The sequence below is a fragment of the Suricata suricatta genome, chromosome 6 (assembly GCF_006229205.1).
Source record: "Suricata suricatta isolate VVHF042 chromosome 6, meerkat_22Aug2017_6uvM2_HiC, whole genome shotgun sequence".
NCBI lineage: Eukaryota > Metazoa > Chordata > Mammalia > Carnivora > Herpestidae > Suricata > Suricata suricatta.
Window position 1 is genome coordinate 17,317,367 of NC_043705.1, and position 24,629 is coordinate 17,341,995.

A 24,629-nucleotide genomic window follows, 5' to 3' on the forward strand; every position below is an offset into this window, starting at 1 on the left:
CCACTGAGCCACCGAGGCGCCCCAATAAAGTGAGCAGTTGCTAAGTGAGGCATCCACTAATAGCCACCATAATTGGATAATGTTCTGACTGACATAAAATTCAAGTTACTAGAGCTTCCATTTAGCATACGGATTTCCAATGTCACAAAATTACAAAATAATTTAACCGTGAATTCTACGCCTATGTAAGAAATCCACTGCTCTGAGTGTCAATCACATGTTCAATTCCTTATGGAGAAAGAGGCCAGAATTTGTGATAGTTCTCAGAGCATCCTGACACGGCTGGCTGGGCCACATTCCCTGGACACAGGTGCGACTCCAGTCGCTAAGCTCTGGCCTGTGGACATGTTGCGGACTGCGGTCTGACCCAGAGATGGCTGGGGGGACACTAGCAGGTTGGGATCAGCGGACCCTGTCACATGGTCCCCTTGAACAACAAAGTCAGCCTCCATGAGAACAGTGGCAGCAAAGAGCAACAGAAGCTGACTGACGGATGGTTATCTGAGCCCAATGGAAAAATCCTGAACTTGGGGAGCGACAGAGGCCTTTGCTGAGGACACAAGGAGACTAAGCCAACAGAGCTGAAAACTCTGGTCCTCCACCAGCGCCGGCCATGTGTAAATAAGACTTTTAAAACCATCCTTTATTTCCTCACAAATCTTTACAATATCCTAATTGACGTATCTAGAACATATATATTGGTTACTTTGCAACTCGAAAAAGCCCTAAGTGTATCATTTTATCTCTGATGAGTCAGGAGACACCTAAAGATCTCAAAATACTTGAGGGTCGCAATTATTCACATCAGTCCCCAGGGGAGCACAGATGTCTAGTTACTTCCTCTTGGGATTTTACGTCTGTATTCTGAGAGCTGCTATTACATGCTGGATGACACTAATTAGAGCCGCTCAAGCTCAACCTACATTGGTTCGTTAAACAAATATTAATACTAAATGCAATACTATAGGTCTACTCAACATAAAACACATTGCTCTGCTTGGTGAGCAACTAACAAATGAGGAAGAAGTTTTCCCATCCTCAAAAATTTTTAATTCTTTTTTTTAAATTTATTTGCGAGACAGACAGACAGACAGCATGACCAGGGGAGGATCAGAGAGAGAGGGAGACACAGAACCCGAAGATAGGCTCCAGGCTCCGAGCCGTCAGCACAGAGCCCTACGCAGGGCTCGAACCCACAAACCGTGAGATCATGACCTGAGCCGAAGTTGGACGCTTAACCGACTGAGCCACCCTGGCACCCCTGAAATAAATTTAAAAAAAATTTTTAACTTATTTTTGAGAGACAGAAAGAGACAGAGCGAGCAGGGGAGGGTCAGAGAGAGAGGGAGACACAGAATCCGAAGCAGACTCCAGGCTCCTAGCTGTCAGCACAGAGCCTGATGCGGGGCTCGAACCCACGTACTGTGAGAACATGACCTGAGCCGAAGTCAGCCACTTAACTGACTGAGCCACCCAGGCGCCCCTGAAATAAATGTTTGAAAGTAACAACAACAATAGCAGTTGGACATTGCTTGAGTTGGAAGAAATGACTGGCACTCATGAGGAGAAGTATTCCAGAATTCAGGGAACACTGAGGGAGGGCAAGATGCCAAATACACTGAAATCCAAGTATAATTTTGAGGGGAAGACGAAACCATGATGGGGTACAGAACAGGGTGTGAACAGGACAGTGAAGACCATGTAGGGAATAGCAAGTATCACAGAGCGACTGGTGTGCAGAGAACTTGTAGTAAGAGACAAAGACGAAGGGAAAGTTGGGGCCAGGGAACAAAGGCCTTGAAATGTTAGGATGAAGCGCTCAGAATTTATTTTGTGAGCAATGCTGTCTAGAGCGGTTTTAGAGCAGGGAGTGATATCATCAGCGGACTCGGAGTCTGACACATGCTTCCACACTTGAATAACTTCTCTATAAAAATATGACTTTATCAAAATATCTTTATGAATAGAATAGCACATACCTATAACACACGAATAAGCAATGGAAACACAACAAAGACTAGGAATTTAAATAGTATAACATCTAAGCATAATGGAGTCTCCAATTTGCCTTATCAAAGAAAGATGTCAATTTTCTCACCGAATAATCACTCCAGGCTGACTCCTGCAACCAATATTCTGTTTTTCACAGAGCAGACAGCAGGCTGGGACTCTGCCGGGCTCTCTCCTGAGGCCGCAGCGTGAGGCAGACATGAAGAATGTGAGCTAGCCTGCAGAAACTGAAATTTCCATCCATAACCGCTACAGGAGAAATTGGCACAGGCCTCTCGGCGAGCAATTCGGCGCGTGTACTAAGACCTATGGAATGAATGTTCATATCCATTGACCCAGTCCACTCACTCCTGGGTCTCTAGTCGAAGAACATTTTTAAAAATAAAGAGAACGTGGTGTGGATTAATACGATTATCGTTGGGTTTCTTATACTTATGAAAGAAAATAAAGAGAAACTTACAGTTTTTAAAAAGTAGGAGGAATTCCTAAAATAAAAAATAGACCATATACTTTATGAACTATTATACAGCTATTTTATTTGATTTTATCTTATTTTATTTTAGAGAAAGAGTGTGTATGCCAGTGGTAGAGGCAGAAAGAACGAACCTTAAGCAGACGCCGGGCTCAGCACAGAGCCCAATGCGAGGCGTGATCCCACGATTCAGGGATCACGATCTGGGTCGAAATCAAGAGTCAGGCACCAACCAACTATGTCGCCCAGGTGCTCCTATACAGCTATTTTAAATCAGTTATGATGACTGTGTAGGTACATGCAACAATGTTTCTGGGTTAACTGTAAAAAGAAAATCAGACCCAAAACATAGACGATGATAAAAAATTATGTAAAAACTATGTGATAGTATATTATAGATATAATGGATTATATAGACTTATATATTGTTTGATTTACATATATTATATAGTATCTATATATTATATATAGTATCTGAATATAATAGATTTATATATTGCTTATATAGATATAAACAATAGATTATAAACATATTATATCTATTATTATAATCTCTATGTGACACCAATTATGTTAGGTAGGATAAGTTTATTCAAGGAGATATATTTTCCCTTTGTTCTGTCTTCCAAAATGCTGTGTTGTTATAATTAAAGGAAGACAAGGGTTGAAAACAGATCTCTGAAGGGAAACTAGCGATCCCGTTAAGATGGCACATGGAGAAAGAAGCTCCTGGCCCGGAGTGGCTTCTTCCCTGACAGATCCCATGTGGGCTCAGGGTGCTAGGGGCTCGGGGGTTCCCAGAAGACTTTAGCCACCAGAGCCACCTGGCAGAGAATGAGAAATGGTCCCAGGATGAATTTGTCCTCTTGAGGTCCTGCACAACGGTGCCGTAAGAAGACAGCAGAGAACGGGAGAAGGAGCATGACATTTCACGGAGTTACAGCTCTAATGCACACACGATCAAACCCCACGCTCCACCTTCTGGTCTGTGCTTCCAGACAGCATGGTCTCCTTCTTCTTCCTCCCTTGGGAATGAAACATGCGAGGTTCAGAAATTGAACACTCTGAATGCAATCACTGATATTATAATACCTGCTGATATTAGCAAGATATATTTAGAAACAGAGCTATTTCATTCTCATTTTCAAAAGGGTTTTTTTTTTTAACATTTATTTATTTTTGAAAGACAGAGTGCAAACAGGGAAGGGGCAGAGAGAGAGGGAGACCCAGACTCTGAAGCAGATTCCTGGCTCCGAGTTGTCAGCACAGAGCCTGACGTGGGGCTTGAACCCACGAACCGTGAGATCATGACCTGAGCTGAAGTGGGACACTTAAGTGACTGAGCCACCCAGGTGCCCCGATTTCACTTTCTTTTTAAGCAAACCCATAAAAATAAAATAGTTTTGATCACAACTGAGCCCACAATAAAGACCTCAAATTATGAATAGCAGAATAGAATGCGTACTTAATTGTTGGCTACAAACAGTAAAAGTACTGTCGCTACATTTGTCAGAATAACCTAATCTATAGAATTATTCCTAATTCTGTAATATGTACAACAACTAAGAGAATAGGAAAACAAAGCATCATCATATAAAGTGTAGCAAATTAAATTATTACTTCACAAGGATAGAAATATTACTCAATAATTAATGTGCTGCTTGGATTAAAACGGTTTTAAAAGGAAGGACTGATTCAAAGGCAATTAGTACCACTAAGTGAAAGTTTTGCTTTGGGGACTTCTATTATTTACAAGATATGTTTATCATTAATGTAAATTAGACAACATTTTAACGAGGTTGCTACTGCATACGTTGGCACAGAGCAGAAACCAATGTTTTTCTCTGAACCCATTTCTAGGTGGAACCTCTCTCTTCCCATTGGAGGTGGCTGGTCAGACCTGATCCCGTGGACTGGAGTTATTTTCTGGGTGTACACACATCTTCAACCCTGCTCCTCCTGGTTATTGTGAGGAAGGTACACAGAGAGAATGTGGGATCCCGGCAGTAGGTCACACTTTGTTCCAAGAAGGAGGCGGACGTTAAGAACGAGTTAAATGCAGCACACGACCATGTGTGGCTTGCTCTTTGGCAGAGGGGGCTTCCCCCGGCACAAACAGAAGAAAGGCCCAGGAATGAGATCAGTCAACTCCCTCTGCTTACATAGTCATGCCGGCCTCCTCTCCTTTCCGAAAAACAAGTCATCCATGCACCAGAGCTCGGGGCTGCATTGTCAAGTGTTTCTGAAGGCCCAGTGAAAGCACACTCACACAGGTCCAAGGGATGGGCCCGGGGGGCTTTTCCAGGCCTGATCTAAGGGCCGTACAGGAATTCAGAGTCTACTTTTTGCAGGTCAATGAAATCTGAGCCTCTCAGTACCCGAGTCCATAAACCTCTGGACACATGCCACACCAGTGGGCTTGACTTTAGAGAGTGCTCCAATAATCCTAAGATGCTATTGGGCTGGCTTTGGGCCCAGTGATACATATATTTTTTAATGTTTTTAATGTTTATTTTGGGGGGCAAGGTGCTGGGAAGAGAGAAAGAGAGAGATAGGGAGACACAGAATCCAAAGCAAGCTCCAGGCTCCGAGTTGCAGAGCCTGACGTTGGGCTCACACTCACTAAATAATGACCTTGAGCGAAAGTCGGATGCTGAACCAACTGAGCCACCTAGGTGCCCTATACTTTTTTTTTGTTTGTTTTTAAGAGTGCACAAGCCAGGGAACAGAGAGAAAGAGAGACTCTCAAGCAAGATCCATGCTCAGTGAAGAGCTCAATGCAGGGCTTGATCCCACGACCCCGGGATCATGATCTGAGCTGAAGTTGAGTGTTGGAGGCTCAATCGAATGAGTCACCCAGGCGCCCCCGAGATACACTTTTAAATGTGAAGTGATCCTGGTTTGGGCAGAGCCAGTCCGCATAGAGGACAAGACTCAGTAAAATCATTTCGCCCATGAACTCTAAGTCAGAGTTTTCTAAATTATATTTTAATCCACGGATTAGTTCCCTCGGTTTCTTTTATGATTTTCGTTTCTCACTAAATTATTTTTGCTCTCCAGGAGTGATTCTAGCTAGGAAATATGACATCAATTCCCAGAGTAGGCATTAACTCATGGTAGATTGAAAGGCTCAAGATCATAATATTTTATATACGAACGAGGTTCCCATTATCTAAATCTGAACACTACCCAATTGTCTTATGGGCAAGCCAGCCTCCAAGTTAGTGAACATTAAACAATTCAGTAATAACTGCTATGGAAATTCTATATTAAAATCAGATGTGTACAAATGTCTTCTTTTTTGTTTGGTCGCTGTACATGTGAATATTTCTAAGGTCTCTGTGGGAAACATTTTTGTAAAGATCTTATAGCTGGATGTCAGACTAGTAGCCATTTCGCCAAGGAAGAAGGAATTGATAGGGCTTAGGGTTATTACTCCAACAACACTGCCCCACCTCAAATTAAGCTTCCATGAGGGCAGGGATCCCCATGGACGGTTAGTGGTATTCCTTAGGATTTCAGAAATAAAGCTCTCTGACACCAGGCCGTTTGACAACAAAGTAGATGCTCTGTTAACTGACCCCCAAACACCCAAAGTCCAGACCAGCTGATCTTTTCCAGCAGTGATTCTTGGCCCCCACACACACAGGTGGCGCATCTCATTGTAGATGAGTTCCACCCTATACAAAATATCTGGGCATCAGGCTCCCATCGGCTGCAATGTATGCATGCCAACAGGAAGCTGTGTTTGCTTTCCACTCCTGTTTAAACACAGTGTCTTCGTGTTATGATTAGGCAATGTATTTACTAATTAAAATCAACTGACCAGGGGCATCAGGGTGGCTCAGTTGGTTAAGCATCTGACTTCCGCTCACCTCATGATCTCATGGTTCCTGAGTTTGAGCCCCACATCAGGCTCAGTGCTGACAGCTCAGAACCTAGAGCCTGCTTCGGATTCTGTGTCTCCCACTCTCTCTGCCCCTCCCCTGCTCATGCTCTGTTTCTCTCTCTCTCTCTCAGAAATAAATAAACATTAAGAACTTTTGAAATAAAAAATAAAATAAACTGACCAGCTAAAAATGGCAGAAGAAAGATTTGCACTTTCTCTGCAGTAGTTTTTTTTTTAATGTCATCAAATTAGGAGGGAGAAAATTGTAAATGATTGGTGGGATAATGTAAAACTTTAGAAGAATTTCCTTTTCAGATTGCTTCAAATATGTAAGTTCCTGTTGCACATAATGTCTTTAAGTCCCTGTTCAACACAGGAGGGAAAAAAAAAAACCCAAACCAAAGAAACCATGAAGTTGAGATGCTCATGCAAAAAAGATAATGCAGAACATGAATCAGTGGTCAGAAATGTTAGATTAATGCATATGAATATGCTTTAAGTTAAAAGAAAATGTTTAAGGCATGTCTCAATCATCACTCATGATGCTCTGTTTTAACTGACATTCTTTTTATTGACCCAGGAGTTACTAATATATAGATAGATAGATAGATATAGATATAGATAGATATAGATATAGATATATACTGTATACACATATATGCAGTGTACAAATATCCTGTAAATTTCTACTGTAGCATATATATTTCTACTGTAGTATATTTCTACTATAATATATAGATGTCTACTATGGTAGATTTCTACTGTAGTGCATAGATTTCTATTGTAGTATATAGATTTCTACTGTAGTACATTTCTACTGTATACAGATTTCTACCACAATGGATTTCTACTGTATATAGATTTCTACTACAGTATAATCCTACTATGTATATATTTCTACTATAATATATATTATACCCTGGAGCCAATGAACTAGCAAGAATGATGACCCAGGAAGTGATTTTAGTAACAACAGGAAAGAATGAGACTCTGAATTACAGCGATGGCAAGAAATTAAGAGATTCCCACCCAGTGCATCCAGTGACATAAGCATTCTCCACATATCAGAGAGATTGCGAAGTAAAAGTGATAAATTCCTGAATAATTGGGAGGACTTAACACAACTCCAAGGCTTGAGTGTGGGTGGTAGGTAGCACCCTAGAAAGACACAGGAAATCCAGGAAGAGAAGCTGATCCGGTAGGAGGAAAAGAATTTTGATTTTTGACCTATGAGGTTTGAGACTGACAATGACTGCAGGGGGAGATACCAGCCTATCAGTAGAAGGCAGTTGGAAATATGGGAGAGGGATATCTAAGAGAAATACAGGTTTGCAAGAGGTAAGACAGACAAGGGCAGTTTAAGTCCTGAGAATGGAAAAATCTACGTTTGAGGGCAAAAGAAGTGAGCAGAGGCACAAAGGTGATAGAAAGGTTCAAAAGTCAAAGATGAGAATGACAAAAGGACCAGGTCTCAGAAGCCAAGGAAGAAGAGGGGCACCTGGTTGGCACCGTTGGTTCAGCATCAACTCTTGATTTTGACTCAGGTCATGACATGATCTCATAGTCCATGAGTTCAAGCCCCACATCGGGCTCTGGGCTGACAGTGCTTGGGATTCTATCTCCCCTTCTCTTTCTGTCCTTCCCCTGCTCATGCTTGCTCTTGTGCTCTCTCTCTCTCTCAAAATAAGTAAATAAAATTAAAAATTAAAAAAGGAAGAAGAAGCCAAAGAAGGAGCCAGTTGGGCACGTGGCACACGGCAAGTGGCACGCGCTTCCGGGAAATGTCTCTTCCACTGTCAATTACCAGGCTTCGGGAGGGCAGCACTCTGAGGAGAAAGGTGAGCAGATACACAGGATTTCAAACTGCAAAGGACCCAGTCGCTGGTGAGGAAGAAAGAGCGAGAGAAATAAAAAGCTCAAGAAGAAGTTTGGTGGTGAAGAGGAGAGAGACCACATTGTGCCTTAGGGATGAGGATGGTTGAGCCATTGGGACGTTTAGGAGAATGAAGTCTTGAACTGATCAGACCAATGTGAGAAGGGGAGGCAGCATTACGGACCACAGAGCTGGGAGCCCACATTAAAAGAGGGTAAGGGCTCCAAGGAAGCAGGAGAGAGGGAAGCAAGAGAACAAGAAGGGACAAATCAGGCAAGAAGGAAAGGACTTTCTTTCTTAAAGGATGAAGTGAGAAAAGAGGGTAAAGAGAAAAGGAAAACTCAAAGTGTTGACCTCCACCAGCCTCCATTTTCCTACTCACACCTTCCACAGAGTGGTCAAATCAACGTTCAGTGACTAAGGGGCTCTCATGTAATTATCAAGCTTAGGGTTAGCGGCTGGAGTTGAGGTCAGCCATGTAGAGACATACTCACCAAAGGAGACAACCCATCAATGAATGCAGTGACATGAGAGCTCTTCACATAAAGGAGGTTACAACAAAAACTTTTTGGGGTACCTGGGTGGCTCAGTTGGCTAAATGTCCAACTTTGGCACAGGTCATGATCTCACAATTTCTGAGTTCAAGCCCCATGTCGGGCTCTGTGCTGACAGCTCAGAGCCTGGAGCCTGCTTTGGATTCTGGGTTTCCTTTTCTCTCTCTCTCTCTCTCTCTCTGCTCCTCCCCAGCTTGTACTCTGTCTCAAAAATAAATAAACATTAAAAATATATATTTTTTAAAAAGCCCACTTTTTTGGTTGTTCTATTTTCCAAGCTGGACAAACGTTACAGCAACAATCATAGCATCGGGGAGACTGAGTTAACAGTTTCTGAGATTTCTCTTCAGGTCTTCCAGTCACGGCTAGGCAGAGAAGAGACCTAAGGTCTCACACTGGGGTATCACCACAGGTAACAACACAGTCTCTCTGAGAATCAACTTTCTCGAATAATCTAACACTCACACCATCATCTTGAACTCTTCCACACACAGATGTTCTAGAGCTGCGTTGATATTTTGAAATGAGGCCCCATCACACTCCCCGGGGATTTGATACTCCAAAAGCAGAGCCTCGCATTGATAGGGATGACAATCCCCAGCTCCCGTGTCCGAGAGGTTCACCCGACAGGCCCCCCCCTACCTGTTCACGGCCACTTAAAAAGGTGCCAGATTTAAACATGAAGCAGCTGGACTGGCTTTTTCTTTTTAGAAAACTGCAACAGCCGACACATTCAGAAGGTGACAGGTATCCGCCTTTTCTGGGTTATTTCAATCTTATGCTAAAGCATTTGAACTGTACTGAGTAACGGTGTGAGTCAAAGAAGACAGTCTCTGTTTCCAGTGCTCATGAATGCTAGTCTTCGCTGATCTCACGTAACAGACAGACGGTAACCACATTGCGTGACAGCAACAGAGTTGTCTCAACCCCTCTGTCCCAATGTATCTCTGCCATGACGTTGCTCAAACCCCAGCCAGCCCTGTTTCATTTCTGCTGCTGAGGCCATTTTAGTTTTACAAGTCACCTGGAGGATGAAGATAACCTCTGAGACAGGAGATAATTAACACTTCATAAATTAGGTGTATCCAATCCATCGGTCTGTCCAGAGCAATGAAGGCCACAAAGGCAAGGGCAGCAAATGGTCTAGACTCCAGACAGGCCGAGGAGAAGAGGCCTGGGCAGAAAGCTACCCTAGATGAAGGAGCCTGAGCAGCCAGCCTGGGCCCCTGGAGCAGGGACAGAAATAATTACACAGCACAAGGCCAGCCATGCTTCCGTAACTTACCATGGGAGCCCAAAGGCTTGTAGACAGGCCCGTTCTAGAACAAACATGTTTAATAAGGTCACCTGGGTGGTATCCACATGAAATTCCAGTCCAGTGACCTCCCCTCCTGTGCCCCCCTAACCCCCAGTGTTGTTCTCTGTGTTAGTTCACAGGAAGACCCGACCACTAGGTGAACAATTTGACCTGATGATACTTAAAATTAAAATCCCTTCTAAGATAAAGATTCTGTGATTTTACAAAATATCACTCAACGTGTGTGGACCAAAAGTCAGGATTTCGAAGGTGTTTATTTAGACAAAGATGCTCTTGCAATAACGATGTGGGCTTATTTAAATAATGAAATTATTCTGGCTCAAGTTTCTATTATTTCTTAACTGATTTTGAGTACAGATAAGTCAGAGTTTACAAACTGTACCTCGTGCACCTGTTATTTTGAGATCAGAAAGAGAATGAGAAAGAGAAAATGGTATTGATAGCAACTGTTACACACTTGGCCATTCGTCATCTTATTTCTCTTTTCTACCCATTGTGCTCTGTGGTTCTCACTTCCTAGATGAGACAATTGATACCCACTGAAGGTAAATAACTGGCCCAGGGCGTTAAAACCCAAGGGCACAGATTCAAAATCTAACCAGATCTCATGCTACTTCTACCACCCATGGTGGCCTCAAACCTTGATGGGTTCTATCAAATCACTCCATGTCCGGTGATGAAAGTCACATGAGTTTGGAAGGTAGCTATAACCTAAGGATATTATATATTTTTTAATGTTTACTTAGTGGGGGGGTGAGGAGCAGAGAGAGGCAGGGACAGAGGTGATAGCCAAAAGCCTGATGTAGGGCTCGAACTCAGGAACCATGAGATAATGACCTGAGTCAAACTCTGATGCTTAACCAACTGAGCCACTCAGGTGGCCAACCTACAGACATTCTTGATCCAAGTGTAGCCCTGGCTAAATAATCTATCCAATAAGGAAATTCGTATGCCTATTCTATTCACAGAAAGAATTTAAACTGATTGAATTGTGGTAAACATGAAAGCATTTTAAGTACCAGTTATTGAAATACAGTACTGTGTGTTTTATAATATATGTTAATATGAAGATTCAAAGGCAAAAATACAATTGGATCCTTTGCAAAAGAATCTGATCCTCTACAATATGCCCAGTATGACTAATCTTGCATATTCAAATATGATGCTTGAGAGAAATAACAACTCTAGAATAGCTTAAATTCCTTCTCGTGTCACAGTTGTAGATCTTATTTTCCTCTGGTGTTTAATTTAAGTGTTTACCAAAGTCATAAATAAATTCCCTTGATATATGGGGACAGACTTGCTAGCAATTATATGAGAATACATATATTCTTAAATCATAATTCTCTAACACAGAGCAAACTAAGTAGGCCATGCCTTTCCTTAAAACTTAGACTGAGAGAGGAGCACCTGGATGGCTCAGTCAGGTAAGCGTCTGACTCTAGGTTTAGGCTCAGGTCATGATCTCACAGTTCATGAGTTCTAGCCCCACATCGGGCTGACAGCATGGACAGTGTTTGGGATTTTGTCTTTCCCTCCTTCTGCCCCTCCCCTGATTGTGCTCTCTCTCTCAAAATAAATAAATAAGCTTAAAAACAACTTTTTAAAATTAAACTGAGAGAAAAGGTACATTGTATCACCTCCCCCCCATTTGAAATTATTTCTAGGAAATGTATAGAAAAAATAACAGATCTTCATGAAGCTACGTATTCAGCTATTTTGTCCATGAGGTTTGACTCCTAAAAGCATGCTTCTCCCAATGTAGAATTCTTCCTGCAAGAAGAATCAAGCAAAGTTGATCATGAATTATTTGAGGGTTTAACTACTCCTCTGTAAGAAGTGCTAAGAGTAACAAAGCTCTGACCTTGCTTCAGTTCTTGGATTATGTTCTGCTCTGGAAGTTTGCCATCCATGAGACCGTTGGACGGCAATTGTGGCATCCGACAGGACCACCTAATGTGCCGCCCTGGGGGTGTCCAGCTCCACCTAGCCTTTTATTAATTAGCTCAATATGCTGCATGTTCAGCTTAAGAAAGGGAGAAAGCACAAAATTCTTCATTTTTTCCACTCTCTCCTCTGACATTAAGGAACCACAGGACTTGGCACTCTCAATCACACTGACTATTAGCAACATGAATGATTACGACCCAGGTCCATGGACTTTGCATACATGTAGACAGAAGAGTAAGTGAGCTTAGTTCCGAGAGTTTTTTTAAAAGACCTTCCTTTCGCTAGTTTAGACCCTTTTCTGCAAAGATAGTTTCCAGATGTTCCCAGAATTGGGAAAATCATGCCAAATACTTCACAATTCTGACCACACTTCAAAGGAACTGCTGCTGTCCTATAACGATTTTTGACTTAGTATCTCGGGAAATTCTTTTCCACGGATATATATCTGATTTTATGATAGACATCAATAGGGAAATAGGACTTGCTTTGCAGAAATTCACATTATAGCCAAATTTGCTAGCGTGCATCTATTTCATAAACTGAGAGATAGATTTATTTATGTTCATTATTTATGGTGACCTACTTCTCTGGGGCTTCCTTCATGCAGAATTTGACAGCAGACAATTAAACCAAAGGAGAACGTGCTTAATTCAACAAATATGATAGAACGTGTTGGGGAGAGCTCAACGTAATATTTACAACCACCTTGCAGAACCCTTTCTTACCGACTGCCTCATTGCACTGCCTCTCACTCTCAACGCTCTTCACTGAAAAAACAAAACCACCAGAAAGTAATATTCTCACTCTCCTAGTCTCAGCTCTATTTTACAGATGAGGAGATAAAGGTTCAGAGATGTTATCTGACTTCCCCAAGATCACAAAGTCAGTAAGTGTGGCAATAATCTTTTCTTTTTAAATGTTTATTTATTTTGAGAGAGAGAGAGAGAAGCAGGGGAAGGGCAGAAGGAGAGAATCCCAAGCAGGCTCCCCACCATCAGTGCAAAGCCCGACAGGGGGCTTGAACTCAAGAACCATGAGTTCCTGACCTGAGCTGAAACCAAGAGTCAGATGCTCAAGCGACAGAGCCAACCAGGCACCTCCAACGTGGCAATGATCTTAAGACAGAGATACTTTCATGCCTTCTAACCCCAAATTCTACTTGATTATAATTTTTTTCACTAAACCACATGGATCTACTTGCTCCATCTGCCAGGATGGTGACCATTTTTCTTTCCGTCTTTTAGCTCTCTTTTCTGCTCTTCCTACTGACTTTCTGGTCTCACTTCTTCACTCCACTGAACAGAAACAGGTCAGTGAATTCCAAATTTTCAAAGCCATGATTCCTCTTCCGTAATTGTCTCTAAACTCTCGGATGAGAAATAAGATGCGGACTAAGCTATATTTCAGGTCAGGGCAGTCTTGAAGCCAAATTGCAACACTAAGACTGTGACTGCGGCGGGGAGGTGGGGGAGAGAGAAGGAGAGAACCCACCAGCATCTTTAAGCGGGACTCAGAGCAACACCTCCCGAGAGGCAGGAAGGAGACCTGAAGCAGCAGAGTCATTTATTTGAGCTTTAGATTATTCACTTTCCCAACTAATCAATAATTGTTATAATTAAAATTGATAGCTGCAAATAACATGACAGAGGGCCGCTGCCAGAATACTAATTGTGTCTTTGGCTTGGAAAGATAGGCAGCAGCGTGGAACACTTAGTTTCCAATTTGCTTTTAGCCGTGTGCAAATTGCTTTAGCTGTATCCAGCTGATTTAGACCTTGCCTAGAGGTGCACGAGATTAATTGAAAGCCACACATTCATTGCTTACAGAATGGACTCTGTAATTGGCGAAATTTGTTAGTGCCAGTTATAAAATAACTATATAGTTCTGCTTTTAGCTGTCCTCTCATTACTCTTGCCGAGAGAGGGGAGGGGAAACAATTAGGACCGGCCGGCCGATCAGGATGGGCGTTTTTACACGAGGACTGAAAGGAACGCATCTACAGTCAATATTTTACGCAAGCGAAACATTAGGGTGAAGACGGTCCTGATTTTTTTTCTTCAAAGACTCAAAAACTACAGAGGCATCTGTTAGAATTTTTCCATCTCTGTTGTGACCGTACCTTCGAGAAGAGAACCCACACTGTTAGAACGATGAACAGAAGTTTCACAAGGTTTCTTTGTTTTCTTTCCTAACCTCACAGAGTTAAGGACACCAAAGGCGCTTTCTTATTGCCAAGGGAAAGAACAGCAGCAATCCTGAGGCCACACTGGGCGTCCTTGCATTTGTCTGATTTCTTCTACTTTCTTCTTTGGGTCTCAGGGTGCGGGCACGGAACATCCACACTGACCAGCTGAAGTATCAGATGAAAAGCTCAGTGAACATGGAAGTCATTTGGGGCAGGACAACTTTTTTTGTTTCTTTTTTGCAGGAGTAAAACCTGATAGACAAGAACAAAAGCTATACTCCAGGCTAGAAAAACTGAGTTTTCTCCATAGCCTTTAAAACGTATTTTCTATCCACAAACTTAAATATGCAAAACGGTCAATTACATTCCTTAGAGAGCTCTCGGCCTAGCGCCACACACACCGCCCTGGACAAAGGCTACTCCCAGATATGTTCAGAAATGATATATAAATACATATATACACACAGCGTAGAGATGTCGGACAGGACTGTTTTGTCATTCAAGTGACAGAACCCCAACTCAAACTCATGTCAGTTAAGAAATGAAAGCATGGGCGGGGGGCGGTTTAGAGGTTCCGGTCGCTGAAAAAGCACAGAAGGGGGACTGCCCGAGACACGTCGGGGGCTCCAAAATGCTTCCTGAAGTTCTCCCTCCAACTCTTGGCTCAACTTTATCTCCTGTTGGCTTCCCTTTCAGGAAAGCCCTCACCCCCCGGAGGGCTCCATCAGACCTGGAGTTATAGTCTCTCTGCCTGGCAACTACCCTGGAGTTCCAGCAAATTCGCAGACTGCGCAGAGTACGCTGACCAAATACACCTGAGCCTGAGTGCCGCCGGAGCAGGCATGGGGGACCCTGCCTACAGCCCCTGGACCGACGGCCAAGGACAGAGGGCTCCAGAGGCCACAGGGTGAGCGTTAGAAAGCAGTGAAATGAGGGGCGCCTGCGTGGCTCAGGTGGTTAAGCATATGACTTCGGCTCAGAACATGATCTCATGGTTCGTGGGTTCGAGCCCTATGTGGGCTCTGTGCTGACCACTCAGAGCCTGGAGCCTGCTTTGGCTTCTGTGTTTCCCTCACTCTTGTGCCCCTCCCCTGCTCACCCTCCTTCTCTGTCTCAAAAATAAACATTAAAAAAAATTTTTTTGAAAGAAAGCAGGGAAATGAATGCCAGGTGAGAACAACAAACGGCCACAACAGGCACAAACAAATTGGGAGTAAACTATTGGTATTCCCTAGTAATATTTCTTAAACCTCATTCATTTCTGTCCTTGGAATCTAAGTAAAACTAAAGGTCTTTTTCTCCAGAGAAATGCAGCTGTGACCACCTCATGCAAAATGTTGCCTTTTATTTCAGGAGGGTTCTGTGCACCCCCAGAGCCTAGCTGATAACATGGAAACTAAAAACATCTTTTTGAGGTGCAAGACACTTAGAGAAGTATCTGCTTCTCCTAAGGGTAATAGTTCTAGGTTTTCATTTACTTCCTTTTTTTTTTTTTTCCTAAGCAATTCTGTTTGTGAAGAATTCCCCTTACACAGCTATTCTTTACCCTTGCTGTGGATGAATAAAGGCTGAAAACCCAAACTGTACCAAATCACTATTTTGTCCAAATGATAGAGTGTCCAGGACCAGCCTTTCAATCAGATGACGAACAGAGGGCCACAGAGTGATGTCTGTCCTTCGTTATTTGCCACAAGAAAATGAGGGATCTTGAGTCTAACTCAAGGACTCAGCATGAAGATAAAGACTGTCAAGAATAAACATTTTCTCAGGGCGCCTTGGTGGCTCAGTCGGTTAAGCGTCTGATATCAGCTCAGGTCATGATCTCACGGTTCGTGGGTTCAAGCCCTGCATCGGGCTCTGTGCCGACAGCCCAGAGCCTGGAGCCTGCTTCCGATTCTGTGTCTCCCTCTCTCTCTGCCCCTCCTCTGCTTACACTCTGTCTCTGTTTCTCTCTCTCAAAAATAAACATTAAAAAAATAAATAATAAAAACAATTTCAGTATAAAAATTGGCCCTTTGCCCAAGGCAAATTTTACAAATATTTCTCCCAGTTTCTTGTTTGTTATTTGACTTCACTTATGTTATTCCCCAAATGCAACTCTAAATTCTGTAATGTAGTCAAATTATCCATCTTTTCCTTTGGGCTTCTGAATCTGATGCTATGTACAGAAAGAAACATCACTCCAACCCCAGAAATAAGAACAAATCACCTGCGTTCTCTTCTAGTGCCATGATACTTTCGCTAAATGTTTAATCCTTCTAGAATTTAGCTGGTTTTTAAGGAGTTCTGTTGAATTCCAGACTATTTCTCCCCTATGGCCAAGCAGCGTGTCCAGGTATATTTAAAATAATAACAGACAACAGCTGCTGGCCAGGCAGTGTTTCACTAAAAAGAAAGATGAAATTACTCTTATGTTTTCATGCATTAATTTTTCAGAAATATTAATTGTACACTATAATTTTATAGGTTTTATATATTTCTTTCAGAAACATAATTTTCATAGGATTATTAACTGGACTAAAGAAACAATTTTCAATTGAAATAACACACAATTATTCATTCTGTGTTCTAGGAACACGAAGGAAACGTATAACCCCCTAAATTCTTTCACAACAAGAAAGACTCCCAAGAAAGTGAAATCGATTATGTTCCACAAAGAACATTTTTATATCATTTCCAGTGGATCCTAAATGGATTTTTTAGGGTGAGACATCCATTGAAATCCCTGTACCCTTTAGCTTTCTGAACAAACAGTGCAAAACTTTGATCAAAGTACTTAAATAGGTTACTTTTCCTCCCCAGCTAACCCAAATCGCAGAAATATGGTGATTAATATAATCCTGTATCATTTACAAGTCATTCATGTGGAAGAAACAGAGAAGGAATAACTAGAACAGGACGGCGTGGGGACGCAAGCCAAGCTCATGGCAAAGACTGATGATCAGTTGAAAATAGCAACGCCTCCCAACCTCACAGGTGCTATGTTACCTCCTGCCTTGCACACTTCTCCCAGTAAACTTCCTCCCAGAACTGGCTGTCTCTGTTCCCTAGGCTGCCTCGTGTCCACTCTGTGGCCGGCCCCTCCCTTCACGTCAGGGGGTGACTGCCTCACCCTGCGTGTCCCTGTCCTCATGCCGCCATGACAAGATTGAATGGCTAGCAGGCAAACAGATCAGAACAATATCTATTCCTCAGCCCGCATAACCCACCTTTTTAGCCCCTTTTATACTGTACATCCCTCCGTGGATAATTTGCTGTACCTGTTCTCTAACTGCTCCTACCTCCTGCCTTTCCTAAATCTGAAATTTGAGCCCCATCCGAACAGATAGCTCCTTGGTCCCCCTCCAGAGTAACAGTGAAGTTTTCACAATGGCTTATAAGACTCTAATAACATGCCACCGCTCTGTGTCCATCAGACCTCATGTGACGCGCCTTTGCCACAGTGAGAATATTCAGTTCTACTCCAGAAGACAAGAAAACAAAGGTGATCGATGCAAATCATTAGATGTGTTGAGCACAGATAATTAAATTATTTACTGGAGAGCTAGTTTAAGACAGATAAAGCAAATAGACCATATACATGTGAACCTAGATAGAAAGGAAATGGAAGAACCAAGTAAATACTAAATATTCATGACACTAAATATACATGAGACACACAAAGCACTGAATATTCATGATATCCTAAATATAGATGAGGACAAGAAGCACTCAGTATCCATGAGGCCTTCCATTAGCCACTCATTGAGGACACTTGTGCAAGGCCCCACCTGTCCTCTGTCCCAGATATGCAAATAAAGCCCATAGCTGCTCATCACACTAATGCCACATTGCCTGGCCAAGCTCTCCAACAAGCCTGTGCTGACTCCAGGCATCTTCCATCTTCCTCATTCTCATGTCTAGTCCTCCTAACCATGTGATCATGGAGAAGGCTAATGCACCACAGAGATAACCAAGAGAAAAGCATATGTATAACACAGTACTCAGGGGTGGCTCCATCAGTTAAGTGTCTGACTCTTGATCTTGGCTCAGATCATGATCTCACCATTGGTGGGATCAGCTTTGCATTGAGCTCTGTGCTGAGTATGAAGCCTGCCTGGGATTCTCTCTCTACCTCTCTCTCTCTCTCTCTCTCTCTCTCTCTGCCCCCTCCCAGCTTGCACTCTCTCTTCCTTGCTCACTTTCTTAAAATAAACATTTTGAAAAATAAATAACACAGAATTCAGGGTGTGTGGCCTTTCCATTTGCCTGTTCCCCAGCCTAAGTGTGTTAATCCACTCCATTTCTTTCCACTGGCTTCTAACCCTATGCTTTAGTTTACATTGCTTCAGTAAGCTGTGTGATTTGTCTCTCACCACTGTTACTCAACATAGTATTGGAAATCTTAGCCTCAGCAATCAGATAACACAAAGAAATAAAAGGCATCCAAATCGGCCAGGAGGAAGTCAAATTTCCACTCTTTGCAGATGACGTGATACTCTATATGGAAAACCCAAAAGATGCCACCAAAAAACTGCCAGAACTGATACATGAATTCAGCAAAGTGGTAGGATATAAAATCAATGCACAGAAATCTGTTGCATTCCTATACACCAATAATGAAGCAACAGAAAGAGAAATTAAGGAATCGATCCCATTTAGAATTGTACCAAAACCATAAAATACCTAGGAATAAACCTAACCAAAGAGGTGAAAAATCTATAGACTGAAAACTACAGAAAGCTTATGAAAGAAACTGAAGAAGACACAAAAAATGGAAAAATATTTCACGCTCCTGGATAGGAAGAACAAAATGTTAAAATGTCAATAAGACCCAAAAATAAAACACATATTCAATGCAATTCCTATCAAAATAACACCAGTATTCTTCACAGAGCTAGACCAAACAATCCTAAAATGTGTATGCAACCAAAAAAGACCCCGGACAGCTAGAGCAATCTTGAAAAAGAAAACCAAAGCTGGTGGCATTATACTCCTAGACTTCAAGACATATTACAAAGCTGTCATCATCAAGACGGTATGGTACTGGCACAAGAACAGACACTCAGACCAATGGAACATAACAGTGAACCCAGAAAGGGACCCACAAACATATGGTCAACTCATCTGTGACAAAGCACGAAAGAATATCCAGTGGGGTAAAGACAGTCTCTTCAGCAAATGGTGCTGGGAAAACTGGACAGCGACATGCAGAAGAATGAACCTGGACCACTTTCTTACACCATACACAAAAAGAAACTCAAAATGGACGAAAGACCTAAATGTAAGACAGGAAGCCATTTAAATCCTGAAGGAGAAAGCAGGTAAAGACCTCTTTGATCTCAGCAGTAGCAACTTCTTACTCAACGCATCTCCAGAGGCAAGGGAAACAAAAGCAAAAATGAACTATTATGACCTCATCAAAATAAGAAGCTGCATAGTAAAAGAAACAATCAGCAAAACTAAAATGCAACCGATAGAATGGGAGAAGATATTCACAAATAACATGTCAGATAAAGGGTTAGTATCCAAAATCTATAAAGAACTTATCAAATCACCATCCAAAAAACAAATAATCCAGTGAAGAAATGGGCAAAAGTCATGAACAGACACTTCTCCAAAGAGGACATCCAGATGACTAACAGACACATGAAGAAATGCTCAACATCACTCATCATCAGGGAAATACAAATCAAAACCACAATGAGATACCACCTCACACCCATCAGAATGGGTAACATGAACAGTTCAGGCAACTACAGATGTTGGCGAGGATGCGGAGAAAGAGGAACCCTTTTGCACTGCTGGTGGGAATGCAAACTGGTGCGGCCGTTCTGGAGAACAGTATGGAAGTTCCTCAAAAAATTAAACATAGAACTACCCTATGACCTAGCATTTGCACTATGAAGTATTTACCCAAGAGATACAGTTGTGCTGTTTTGAAGGGGCTAAAGCACCCCAATGTTTGTAGCCATGCTATCTACAACAGCCAAAGTATGGAAAAAGCCCAAACGTCCATTGACAGGTAAATGGATAAAGAAAACGTGGTGTATATATACAATGGAGTATTACTTGGAGTATTACATGATGGAACTGGAGGGTATTATGCTAAGCGAAATTAGGATACAAAAGGGATGCTACTGACTCACCTCCTTTCTTCTTTGAGGGTCTGCCTCACCCACACTTGTAGGAGGGGCAGTCGTGAGTTCTAGGACTCTCCCCCACTCCCGAATCTGGCCGGCCACATGGGGTTCCTACAAGGCAGGCCGGCCGGCCAGGGCTCCTGTGCACCTGGCGTAGGAATCTGGAGTGGGGACAGAAAGGCTGAGTCAGGTAAATGACGGGGAGAAACGGGCCAGCATGCCCTCCACAGCCCTCCCAAGCCATACTCAGTAACGAGTAGGGAAGCCATGAGAAGGGACCGCCAGGCCGTCTGTCAACACAAGCAGGGGTAGGAGACTCTGCGACACTCAGGACAGATGGAGGCGTTTTCTAGACACCATCACTGGGACCTGACGATTCCTTTCTTGTCCTTGGACATTATGAGACTGATTCATAAGCTTTCAATAGACCCTCTTTGTAACTAAGCCGGTCTGAATGGGCTTCTGTGCCTGTCAGTGGGTGCCGGGCTTGGACGGCAAAGGCACAGGGCTGGCCCAAGGAAGCCAGACCTAGGGGTGGGCTGAGCAGCCTGCTCCGATCCCCCCGCCTGGCCCCTCTGCCGGCAGGTCCTTCAGAGCCACAGCGCTTCCTGGCTCGAGGGACACCCCGGCGGCCACTTGCAGCCTCTCTCCTGGAAATCTGGACTTAGAGTGGAGAAGCTACAAACACTACCAACCATCAGGCCTTGCCTTCAGAGAACGACAGAGAGCCAGTGAGCAGAGAGAGAGCAAAAGTGCTCTGAGGAGGGGGGAGGGAGAGGATAGAGGACAGGGAAGGACAAAGGGGCTGCCAAGGTGCCTGAAGACCTTGCAGGTCCCAGGGCCTGCCCCCCACCTTCCACCCTCACAAACTTATACACACTTCCTGCCTTTGCTCTCCCCCCGCCCCCACATTGAACCTGCCTGCTTAGGTTAGTTTGAGTAGGTTTCTGTTATTTATAACTGAAAAGTCTTTGACTAACACGTAGTGGTCTTAGAAGCAGAAGCATCCAACTTTGGCTCAGGACATGATTTCACAGTTTGCAAGTTCGAGCCCAGACAGCTCAGAGCCTGAAGCCTGCTTTGGATTCTGTGTCTCCCTCTCTCTCTGCCCCTCTCACACTTGTGCTCAGTCTCTCTCTCTCTCTCAAATATAAATAAACATTGAAAAAAATGTTTTAATTAAAAAAAAAAGGCAGGTGAGCCTGCTAAGCAGTCAGAAGACAGAGGCCCTCAGAGTCGCCAAGATGGAAAGTGGGGCGAGGCTAGAGACAGCTGGCCTTCCCGGGGAGTCCTTCATTCACATTATATACCTGCCATCAGTTTCTACCACCAGACGATGAAAGGGAAGTCCCTCTTGGCTGACCTTGGGGGACGCCACTTGCTTACCCAGAGGATCTCGGCCCACCTTAGCCTCCAGTCCGTCACAGGAATGTTCCTAGTCTCCCTGGATTGTCACGGGTGTTTCCAGAAGCTGCACCACCACAACAAGAAGACTCTCAAGATAGAAACCACATACAAGCTGGCCACTAATAGGCACCGAGATGTCCCCTGGCTGTGTGATATCTTTTGTCACCGATTCTGCTCCCCACTGACTACCACAGAATCCAGGCAAGGGGCAGAAATGAGTCAGTCACTGAGGCTTTCCACTTCCTGCTGTCTGCTACTCCCCAGCAGCCTGGGGACTGAGCTCACAGCGCTCCCGGTCACACGGCCTCCCGGAGCTGCCTGCTGGGGGCCTGTCCATGACTAATCCTGCCTCAGCCCCCAGACAGTCTGGTCACCAAGCTGTTGTCATATAATACATCTTTTATTGTATGCCTCTGTGTCTCTTATCACAGGGGGATGGCGGGGGTTGGGGGGCAGCTGACATACAGGCACCTGGGGGTTTCTGAGCTTGAGGACATCAGGCTCGGAGGTTTAGGAGCTTTGGTCGCCGAGCCCCCACAGCGCGTGTCTCCCTGAGTTTTGCTTAAACGCCAGCAACTACCCGCTTCCTACCCATCCCCCATCCTGTATGCAGACATGGTTGTGGAGAAGCATGGCACGTCAGGAAATCTACCGAGTCCCATTGGGCTCAGGGGGCGGTTTATCTTCAGACAAGACATTCAACTCCTTCATCTTCTTCCCTAATGGAACCCTGGCTCTAAGTCATCACGCATCTCTCCCATGCATGATCCAGGGCAGATTCTCACCCTTCTTAGCCCGAAGAAGTGGCAGCAATCTCATCCTCTTGTCCATCAGGAGGGAGCATGCGCCCTGATGCTGGTCAAGGAGACATGAGGGAAGGTCTGCCAGGTATCTGAGAAAGGCATCTCCCCGCCTAAGAGAGAGACACAGACAGACTCATTCCTGTCTCCCAGATGTGGCTGTCTCTGGACAGGGCCCTCGAGCTCCCATGGCCATTAGCACGAGGGATCAAGAGGAGAACAGAGAAAAGAATATTCCAGAGAAGCGGCTCCCGTGGCACGGAGGACTGCATCTGGAGCTCACCCTGCTCTTGGCTTTGGGCCATGGAACAAAATGTATTTTCCCATGGCTTAGGGCAGTCGGGGTCAAGGTTTCGTTACATGCAGGGGAAAACACCCAACCACACAGCCACCAAGCCTCCCGGCCCACGATCGGGTTGAAAACTCATCCCGACCATGCTGGGGATTGCACCCCTCTTTCCCACCTGCCAACCATCACCCTAGACATAAATCCTGGAAAATTCAGGACCTAGGAGGATGAGGGCCGGTGGGGGGACGACCTTCAGTGGAGAGTGACAGGAAGCTGGGACCACCTTCTCCTTCCAACCTAGAATTTTCTGATGATTTCATGAGGCTCAGGATGCTTGAGCCATGACCTCCTGCAGCCCTTAGGAGGAAGACTTCTTTTAATCAAATAGTCTATCTTGCCCACAGCACACATTTTCTGGAACAAAGTCTTCTCAGAGGTCAAGAAAAATCAAGGCTGCTCGTTTATTTTAGGCAAGAGCCACATGTTCCACGGACTGACCCAGGCAGGCGCCCCACTAACTCACCTTTTTCAAAACCTAACTTTTCAAATTCCACTTTTCCCATCGGCCTCTGCCACATAACCACCGGATCCCACCACACCTAACGTGGACTGTGAGCTTCGAGCGACCAGACGCCAGCGGCAGAGCATTAAAGGGAGTGGGGACCATTTGGACAACCAGGAAACAAAGTAAAACTTGCCAGAACAAATGTCAGCAATGAGCTGAGTACCTCCTAAGCTCTCAGGATCCTGGGTCTGGACCGCCACCCAGCTCTGGGAAAGGCTATCCCAGGGTTTGGCTTCTAGAAAACTCAAGACATGGGCTATGTAGTTCCCCCAGTTCTCTCTGAAAGTAATAAAGACTTCAGCGAAGAAAGCGGGCTGGGTCTTGTTACCGAGTTTGCCACCCTCTTCTGAAGTAGGAGGCCATTGTGCTTGCAAAGCTGCCCCTGTCCTTACGGCCGTGTGGACTCCATTTATTTTACCCGCGCCTCAGTTTCCTCAACTTTGAGATGGGGATAGTAATCGGGTTTTATGAGAATTAAGTGCTGAGGCCGGAAGCCTTGCTTTAGGGAGCGCTTTGGTTAAGGAAAGTAAAGACTCCGAGCGAGGAGCTGCGCTCATAGTGGGCTTCACTTCGTTTTCTCGCCTCAAGTTAACACAAGTCCAGAGCATTTATGACTCAGGCATCTGCAGGAAGCAGGGAATGGAATGCTGTGTTTGGTGACAAAAACAATAATAAATGGCTTTGCTTGTCTAGTCTCTTTTTCAGAGTCTGTGAGGGAATGAAATGACCAGTAATTATCATTTAAACTGCTGTTTTTTCCAGTATCAATCAGGGCGATTCATTCTGGTTACTCTCAGCCCCTTGGGCCGAAACCACAGTAAATCAGGGTCACGGCCAGTGTGAATATAGAAAACCAGCCCTTAACAGGATAGGTGCTAATGACCACCGCTGCACATCCGTGGCAAGTTTCCATGAAAGAGCCATCTGAGATCCTAATCCAGGGACTGACGGTTCTACACCAAGCCTACTACCTTGTTTTTTAATATTCTGCAGTCGATGGGACCACAGCTGTAAACAACTCCTCACTCTCATTGCTCCGTGGAGTTAATTTGCACTGTGTCAGCACCGCGGGCTTTTTGCATATGTTCAGGACAAGCTGATATGAGCAGGCCTGGAATGAATAATGTTTCGTAAAATCAATAAACCCTATTATTAGTCACTAAGGGGACTGATTTTATGTCTATAAAAGTAAAAC

General features: G+C 44.0%; 1 long non-coding RNA gene across 1 annotated transcript; it reads right to left on the minus strand.

Moving 5' to 3' along the window:
- Window positions 1-3,065: 3,065 nt before the first annotated feature.
- LOC115293169 lies at window positions 3,066-22,653 on the minus strand. The gene is made up of 3 exons (XR_003909399.1): window positions 22,566-22,653; window positions 20,380-20,534; window positions 3,066-3,507 (listed from the first exon to the last, which is right to left on the minus strand). It is a non-coding gene; the product is annotated as an uncharacterized LOC115293169 (long non-coding RNA).
- Between the last annotated feature and the right edge of the window lie 1,976 nt (window positions 22,654-24,629).